Below are 10075 nucleotides of genomic sequence, written 5' to 3'. Positions count from 1 at the left end.
CATCTAATAAAAATTCACTGTATAGTCAACCAAGGGTACAATCTGTCTTTGGAAGCGAATAAAGTTGGCCAGGCACTGCTAATACTCGTGTTCTGAAAGTTACTTGCAAACCCTCTAATTATGTGTATAGACAGTTTACCCATTCCAGGAATTGAGAATCTCGACGGTTTTTGCCTGTTTTCGACATTGATAATGGCAAGGTATCGGTCTCGGGGATTCTAGACTTTCGAGAATGTTTTAATTTCAAGTGTAAGGTCGGATAAAAAAAATAAAAGAAACATTTTTTCGTTTTAAGTGATTACAAATTAACAATTTTCTGATTCTTTTGCTTTACTTGTACTGTGAAACCATGCTTATTGCCAAATTTCGTGATCCTAGGTCAACAGGAAATGCCCTACAGGTTTTGATGAAAGAGTTTTCGAATATCAAAATAAGTGACGTAAATGGCTGTGTCTTTTGGTTCCATTGCCGTAGAAACTTAAAGCTTTCTACACGGCGAAGAGACCATAGACCATGGTATGTGGCATAAATTTCAGTTTCATACGTCTGCCCATTCCGAGCAAAAGGAGTCTTAAAGAGACGTACGGACAGACAGACAGTCGGATAACAAATGACAAAAAACTTTTTTTCGTGCTAAATAATTACACATCAACCGTTTTCGGATTTTTTGTTTTGGTTGTCCTGTGATTCTAGGTCAATGAAAAGTACGCTATTGGTTCTGATGAGTGAGTTTGCGAGTATCAAAATATGTGATATAAATGACCATGTCATTTGAGTCCATTGATTTAGAATCTTGCATTTATTACACCACCAAGAGACTATAGACCTTGTGGCATAAATTTCAACTTGATACATCTATCGGCTTCTGAGAAAAATTATTTTGAACACTCGGGCAGACAAAGAGACTAACGACGGACAACAAACTGATCCTAAAAGGTTTCCTTTTTTTTACCGACTGGCGTACGGAACCCTAATACCGAAGTTGTACAGAGCGAATACGGACTTTCAACACTGTCTGCAGTTCACTTGTTTTAAGGGACTTTTTACTCATTTTCAACAAAACGCTTACTGAGAACGCTTGATGAAAGAAGTATACCGTCAACAGTGCTAGTATACGGAAGAAAATATTCATCAGTGCTACAGTTGTTATTACACTTTCATGAAATAGTTGGAAATAAAAAACAATGAAAGACGAATTAGACAAAAATAGTTTCCACTTTATTCAAACTGTTGTGTCCTGGATGAAGGTGCCAATCCCTAAAGAGGCAGAAACTAGAAGAATTATGTGTGAACTGAATGTACATAAACCAGTTTCTTACTGATTAGCCACTGTTCCTCTAAGCCGTTTAGGATGAATGCTACACGTAGGCGTATGCTTGACCCACCCACCTCCTGCTGAGCTCTTGCTAGTATTGTTGCGACCTGACCTTCGACATTAGGTAATATCATGCCCTTCTTCCTAGAAGAACGATCTACACCCTTCTCTAGACATTCTGGTAGACATTTCTGTGGTTCCACGCGAAAACTTTGAGACAACTGACAGCGTAATTGCGACAGTGTTGCTTTCAGCGTGTCCTTCCTTCGGCCTTCGCCCCCTGAGTTTGTATCACGTCTCTCATCAGACCACGTCGATGAAATTGAGACCGCTAACCCACTCCACTCGGCTGCTTATTAGTGCGTGATCTTACCGCACCCGTGCTGTAGCCGCTATAGCGGAGCGTAAAGCGACGTAAACTGGAGGCTGGACCAGGTGCGGCAGCCGCCGCCACGCGCCCGCCTTGAGGACTCTATCAGGAGGACTGGAAGAAGCCGATGCTGTCATTAGAGCCGCCTCATTAGAAGCTGTGTCTGCTTTATCCCGCTACGGATCTCGCGTCTCTACTCCCCGCAACACCGCTAACAAAGGTCGTAAATACTGTTCGAGGGGAAACGACCGACCGGTGAATGTTGTTCAGAGCTCCATGCAGCCTTAACGAAACAGCAGACCCGTATGCCGCTGTTTCCTGTCCCTAACTGCAGACAGGTGGAACTCGGAAGGACGGAAGGAACACTGCGATAGCTAAGACAAGCATGGCGTTCTAGCAGAGCGCTCTCGTTCAAATTCAGATGCGCTAAGGCCAGTTTACACTGAACGTGAACGGAAGAGAGCGGAACGGTAGGTGACCTCACTATCAGGTGCTCACACTACACGGAACGTCAACAAAACGTCAAACGAGTTCGAGTCTCGGTCGGGCACACAGTCTGCCAGGAAGTTTCATATCAGCGCACAATCCACTGCAGAGTGAAAATCTCATTCTGGAAACAAAACGTCACTTCGCTTAAATAAATAGCGAAAGCTGAAAATAAGGTTATGAAATATTATCGGTGATACAAATCAGAATATATAAGGGGGAATCAAATGAAAATCGTAAACATCTTTTTAAATTTTTGTATTGAAAAACTGGATTTCGGGTGTATCATTTTTCGACAGTCTCCCTTTTGTTCAACGCTCTTCCTCCAGCGAGTAGAAAGACCACGGATTCCTTTGAAAAAAGAAACAAAAATATTTTTGTCGTGTACGTAGCTACTCTTGAACTGCCTGCAGCACCTCCTCATTGCAACGATATTTCTTTCCTCCCATCGTCTCTTTGAGTGGTCCAAACATGTGATACTCACTAGGTGCGAAATCTGATGAGAAAGGCGGTTATTACCAGAACAGACATCAACGTGTCGGTTTTTCAGTTCTGGAGTGAGCTGAAGTGACATCCACTTGCACACACTTTGAGAAACTTACGTACTTGTGAATGATGAGATGTGCTAGGCAGCGACTAACGTTCAGATCTGCGGCTATTTCAGCCATCGTCACTCGGCAATTTTTCATCAGACTCACACACTTGTTGCAGTGATGGATAGGTACCATCACAGTGGACTATCATTTGCGCATAGATTTCAATAGGCTTCGTACCTTCACTGTTCAAAAAACGTATGATACATGTCTCAAGTGAGGCAGCCATTTTGAACTGCTATATCGCCGCGTTTCGCTTGTATGTACACTACTGGCCATTAAAATTGCTACACCACGAAGATGAGGTGCTACAGACTCGAAATTTAACCGACAGGAAGAAGATGCTGTGATATGCAAATGATTAGCTTTTCAGATCATTCACACAGGGTTGGCGCAGGTGGCGACTCCTACAACGTACTGACATGAGGAAAGTTTCTCATACACAAACGGCAGTTGACCGGCGTTGCCTGGTGAAACGTTGTTGTGATGTCTCATGTAAGGAGGAGATATGCGTACCATCACGTTTCCGACTTTGATAAAGGTCGGATTGTAGCCTATCGCGATTGCGGTTTATCGTATCACGATATTGCTGCTCGCGTTGGTCGAGATCCAATGACTGTTAGCAGAATATGGAATCGGTGGGTTCAGGAGGGTAATACGGAATGCCGTGCTGGATCCCAACGGCCTCGTATCACTAGCAGTCGAGATGACAGGCATCTTATCCGCATGGCTGTAACGGATCGTGCAGCCACGTCTCGATCTCCGAGTCAACAGATGGGGACTTCTGCGAGACAACAACCATCTGCACGAACAGTTCGACGACGTTTGCAGCAGCATGGACTATCAGCTCGGAGACCATGGCTGCGGTTACCCTTGACGTTGCATCACAGACGGGAGCGCCTGCGATTGTGTACTCAAAGACGAACCTGGGTGCACGAATGGCATAATATCATCAGGTTCTGTTTACATCATCATGATGGTCGCATCCGTGTTTGGCGACATCGCGGTGAACGCACATTGGAAGCGTGTATTCGTCATCGCCATACTGGCGTATCACCCGGCGTGATGGTATGGGGTGCCATTGGTTACACATCTCGGTCACCTCTTGTTCGCACTGACGGCACTTTGAACAGTGGACGTTACATTTCAGATGTGTTACGACCCGTGGCTCTGCCCATTATTCGATCCCTGCGAAACCCTACATTTCAGCAGGATAATGCACGACCGCATGTTGCAGGTCCTGTACGGGCCTTTCTGGATACAGAAAATGTTCGACCGATGCCCTGGCCAGCACATTCTCCAGATCTCTCGTCAATTGAAAACGTCTGGTCAATGGTGGCCGAGCAACTGGCTCGTCACAATACGCCAGTCACTACTGTTGATGAACTGTGGTATCGTGTTGAAGCTGCATGGGCAGCTGTGCCTGTACACGTCATCCAAGCTCTGTTTGACGCAATGCCCATGCGTATCAAGACCGTCATTACGGCCAGAGGTGGTTATTCTGGGTACTGATTTCTCAGGTTCTATACACCCAAATTGCGTGAAAATGTAATCACATGTCAGTTCTAGTATAATATATTTGTCCAATGAATACCCGTTTATCATCTGCATTTCTTCTTGGTGTAGCAGTTTTAATGGCCAGTAGTGTAGTATGCCTGTAGGGCATCGATGCTCAGCACTCTCATCTCACAGAACAACAGTCTGGAACCGCATGACAGCTGCGGTCGCACGTTCGAATCCTGCCTCGGGCATGGATGTGTGTGATGTCCTTAGGTTAGTGAGGTTTAAGTAGTTCTAAGTTCTAGGGGAGTGATGACCTCAGAAGTAGAGCCCCATAGTGCTCAAAGCCATTTGAACCATTTTTTGTGTGTACATGAAGTCACGTTGTCGTCCAACCATGTCTTCTGGATGATTCACATTTTGTGACAGTTTATGTACGTACGTACAAAGACATCAAACCATATTTAGAAGGCCAAAGTGTTTTTTGCCTCATGCATTTGTTTCAAAATATGTGAAAAAACATTTCTCCTTCAATAGAGCAGACTTTACCACTCTTAGAAAATACTATTTAATGAAAATTGTTTTTTAGTTTCTACTTTTATTTTGTACACTTTTGAATTTTCCTTCTCTGGATACTGCAAAACCTAAATCATTATTGGCTTTCAGATATCTGGCCTCTTTTGTGGATGAACATTCATTCCAAAAATGTTGAAGACCTCATGAAACAATCGCAATGGGTCACAAAATCAAAACAATCAAATAAATAAAGGCTAAATGCATACATAAGCGCAAAATCAACTATTACAGCATCAGTGTACCTTGCGAGAATAGGTTAACTTCCCACGTTAGCAGACGACGCTGCTGCCTCTCTACTGACGTCAATGTCAAAAGTTTCTTCCCTGCCAATCTTGATGTTGACGTCCCGTTGCGTTACCCTTCGTTCACCTGTGTAAATAGCTTCTTTTGAAATGCACTGTGGGATGTTTTGACTTTCCATTCCGTCAGGTATGAATCTACCGCTGACGCAGTAACAGCAAGACCGTATGTACACGCCACAGCTACGTAGCAGCTCAAGTTAGCAGTTTTAGGGGAGACCTGTCCACGATTTACTCGGATTTTTTTCGGAATTTTTAAAATTCTTTGGGTTACATTTATCGTCTTTAAAGTTGTTTAGTTTTATGACGTGGTTATTAAAGTATAACTTGGTGTATGTTATTCTAGCTCAACTTTACATTTCAGAGTGCAAAATACTTTCATGCAGACTGAAGTAAAGTGAGTAAATGTGCCCCGGGTATGGAGACAGGTTTACGCTCCTGTGGGGGCACATTCGCGTATGTCATGGAACACAACAATGCATAAAAAAATACGCTATTAAAAATTTCAAAACATGTTTTGCTGGCAGGATGAAAGAAATTACATGCTTACTTACACCCTGAGAAAATACAAAAAGTTTACTGCCAGTAAACAAATTTTTGGTGAATTTACATCTGTTAGAATTGTATGGCCTGCTTAGAACATTGAATGTAAATTAAAAGCCTATTTAACATCACTGTCCGAGTTCCAATTCATGCACACAAAATATAATGTCTTTCCTGTGGCACGATCACCATGGGCCACCTTCTACATTTGAAGCACTGGACCCACTCTGGATTTTTTATTCGTTGTATCGTTTCAAGCAGTAAATACAAAGGCAATTTTCATTGTCTTCTCCGCTGCACGCAAAGGCTATTTTTATTTTCTTCATTGTTGCACTTTATAAGACAGAGGAAGAAGAAGTGGATGGGACATTCGTTGAGACGAGAGTGCGTGCCAACAGACGCTTTAGGAGGACTGGTTCGTGAAAGGAGGCTGGGAGGAAGGAGGAGATGCAAGATGACTGACGACATAAAGGAAAGCGGAAATTGTGCGGACCTGAATGAAGAGGATGGCAGACGACAGGAGACTATGAGGAGGTAGCAGATGAAAACTTTCATTTGAGTAGAACAGTAGTAGTGACATTAGAATTACGTGTATCTACCTTTTTCCTTTTTCTTGTTCTTAGCAATTGCTTGCACTTATTAGTCTTTACTCTCATAGAATTAATTTTTTTTCTGCTTGAGATGTATTAAGTTCAAATACCTTTTTTAGCAATTCTTAACCTTTATTCCCTTAGGCCTTCATTTTTTTAGATTGCATCTGCTGTTACCTTAAAGTTTTCTGACTGGGATATCAGTCAGGATGGAAATTGAAAATTCTGTGTAAACATGCCCAACGGAAGTGCATCAACGTACCCCATTTCCATGGTTGAATTAATTTAACTACAACAACAGTAACTTTCAGGCTTTCAAATTGTACAAATGTACTTAGCGAAGTATCACAAACTTCTGTCAGCGGGCATGTATTTATCTATTCTCAGTTCTTAAATGGTTCAAATGGCTCTGAGCACTATGGGACTGAACGTCTGAGGTCATCAGACCCCTAGAACTTAGAACTACTTAAACCTAACTAACCTAAGGACATCACACACATCCATGCCCGAGGCAGGATTCGAACCTACGACCGTAGCGGTCACGCGGTTCCAAACTGAAGCGCCTAGAACCGCACGGCCACATCGGCCGGCAGTTCTTAAATACAAGCTCCCTAGAAGCTTATGTGTTTAACAAAATTTACTCATATTGCACAGAAACACAAATATGTTCTACGTAAATTTAAGTTGAAGAGGGGGTGGGGAGGGGGGGGAGGGAAAGAAAGGAGTGGAAAGAGAAGGCGATCACTGCTGTCAGCTGCATCGAGACATTACACGGAATAAGCGGCGACGAGGGACAATGTTTACCGGACTGGAACTCGACGATGATGATGATAATGATGATGATGATGTTTGGTTTGCGGGGCGCTCAACTACACGGTCAACAGCGCCCGTAAAGCTTCCCAGTCTGTACACAGTACAATCTAGCTACTTTCATGAATGATGATGGAATGATGAGGACAACACAAACACCCAGTCACCGGGCAGAGAAAATCCCCAACCCGGCCGGGAATCGAACCCGGGACTGGAACTCGAACCCGGGCTGATGTGTTAACCACTGCGCCATCCGGCACACAGAGGTATGGCAACTGCGCGGATTACCTCGGCATACTTCACGGCCGGTCCACACTCCCATCGAGCGCCACCTATCAGCAGTCACTGTCCATTTCCTCTGTGTTCGCTACTCAGAGATTCCCGCAGGAAGTCGGACGTATCTGTGCATCCTCAATGAAGAAGGTGGATCCATTGCCCAGCAAAACGTATCAATTATATGATTGCGTGCGTGTCTGTTCTTTCGGACATGTCACCAGGCATACATACAATTGACAAATATGTTCTTTGCACTAACGGTAGCGCACTAGCAAGAATGGTTCCCGAGAGAAGTACTCTGCGGACTGCACCAGTCCACTCGGTAACGACTTTGAAAGTGGGATAATAACCGGTGCAAGTAGCATGGTGCATAGCATTTCGAAAATATCACAAGAATTAAGGTTTCCGAGATAATCAGTGTCTAGATACGAGCTTCAGCACCGCAGACACAATACTCTCACCAGTCTAAAAAAACTAAAAGAAAAGAAAAACAACACATCCCAAGGAATTATACGAATGGGACGAAATCGTTACATGTGATGCAAATGTAGAGACAAAAAATGATAAGAATTTCAGAAAAATTGGATTATTTATTCAAGATAAAGATCTTCACAAACCGAGCAAATCAATTAAGCATTTTTCCATCTCTGTCCTTTATGCAATCAATTATTCAGCTTGGCATTGATTGGTAGGGTTGTTGCATGTCCACCTGAGGGATATCGTGAAAATTCTGTTCAATTGGAGCGTTAAATCGTCAGATTGTATAACCAATGAAAGAGTAACTTTCTACGAGTGGTAGCGTGGAATTTCAGAAACCTCAGTGTGGGAGGCAATCTGAAAAAGGAAATGCAAACGCTTAATCTACATATAGTGTGGACAAGTGAAGTGAAGTGGAAAGAAGATAAAGTTTGTCTATTTTTCTCAGTTTTGCTTAAGCCATTTCGCTTTGCCTTCCCCGCACATCCAGAATACTGATAAGTCCTACTGGGACACCCTGTAGAAAATCAAGAGCAACTTTCTATGAAGTGAACAGCAGCTTCAAATTAGTTACGGAAATTCCACTGGTAAGCACAGAGGAGAGATCGGATAGGTAGAAAGAGTACACTGAAGGCCTGTACGAGAGGGAGGGAAACGACCTGTATGGCGTCGTGATAGAGGATGAAATGGGAGCCAATGCGGAAGATATATGGACCCAGTACGAGTATCAGGGTTGTATTAGGGTTAATAGAGCTTTGGAAGACTTGTGATCAAATAACACAGAAGGGGTAGTTAACATTCCTTCGGAATTGCTAAATTGCTTGGGGAAAGTGGCAACCAAACAACTATTCAAAGTAGTGCGTAGAACCTATGATACCGGCCACCTTCCATCAGACATTTGGAAAGATACCATCCACACAATTCCAAAGATACCAAGCGCATTTAAGTGCGAGAACTACAGCACAATGTGGTTAACGGCTCATCTGTCTACGTTACTGACAAGTCTGACATACAAAAAAAAATGGAAAGAAAATTGAGGATCTATTAAATAACTATCAATTTCGCCTTAGGCAAGGTAAAGGCGCCAGAGAGACAGTTGGGTTTAGTAATGGAAGCACGGCTCAAGAAATATCGAGAGACATTCACAGGATTTGGTGACACAGAAAAAGAATTCGAAAATGTAAAGTGGTGCAAGGCGTTCGAAATTCTTAAACAAAACTGGAGTATGTTATAGGGAAGTACGGATAATGTCCAGTAAGTAGAAGATCCAACACAGAGCAATAGGAATGGAATGCCAAGAAGGAAGCGCACGAATTAAAACGGTATGATGGAGTGAAGTTTCGCCTCTACTCTTCAGTCAGTATATTGGAGAATTAATGATGGAAATGAAAGGAAGATTCAGGAGTGGAAATGAAATACAGGCCAAAGATTCAGGAGTTGGAATGAAATACAGGCCGGAAAGATCAACGAGATTGGATAATGATGTTATTGTCCTCAGTGAAACTGATGAAGAGTTGTGGAGCATGTTGAATCGAATAAACTGGCTAACGAGTACGGAATATACACTCCTGGAAATGGAAAAAAGAACACATTGACACCGGTGTGTCAGACCCACCATACTTGCTCCGGACACTGCGAGAGGGCTGTACAAGCAATGATCACACGCACGGCACAGCGGACACACCAGGAACCGCGGTGTTGGCCGTCGAATGGCGTTAGCTGCGCAGCATTTGTGCACCGCCGCCGTCAGTGTCAGCCAGTTTGCCGTGGCATACGGAGCTCCATCGCAGTCTTTAACACTGGTAGCATGCCGCGACAGCGTGGACGTGGACCGTATGTGCAGTTGACGGACTTTGAGCGAGGGCGTATAGTGGGCATGCGGGAGGCCAGGTGGACGTACCGCCGAATTGCTCAACACGTGGGGCGTGAGGTCTCCACAGAACATCGATGTTGTCGCCAGTGGTCGGCGGAAGGTGCACGTGCCCGTCGACCTGGGACCGGACCGCAGCGACGCACGGATGCACGCCAAGACCGTAGGATCCTACGCAGTGCCGTAGGGGACCGCACCGCCACTTCCCAGCAAATTAGGGACACTGTTGCTCCTGGGGTATCGGCGAGGACCATTCGCTACCGTCTCCATGAAGCTGGGCTTCGGTCCCGCACACCGTTAGGCCGTCTTCCGCTCACGCCCCAACATCGTGCAGCCCGCCTCCAGTGGTGTCGCGACAGGCGTGAATGGA

Source organism: Schistocerca cancellata, chromosome 3 (assembly GCF_023864275.1).
Source record: "Schistocerca cancellata isolate TAMUIC-IGC-003103 chromosome 3, iqSchCanc2.1, whole genome shotgun sequence".
Lineage (NCBI taxonomy): Eukaryota > Metazoa > Arthropoda > Insecta > Orthoptera > Acrididae > Schistocerca > Schistocerca cancellata.
This window is presented reverse-complemented; position numbering follows the sequence as displayed.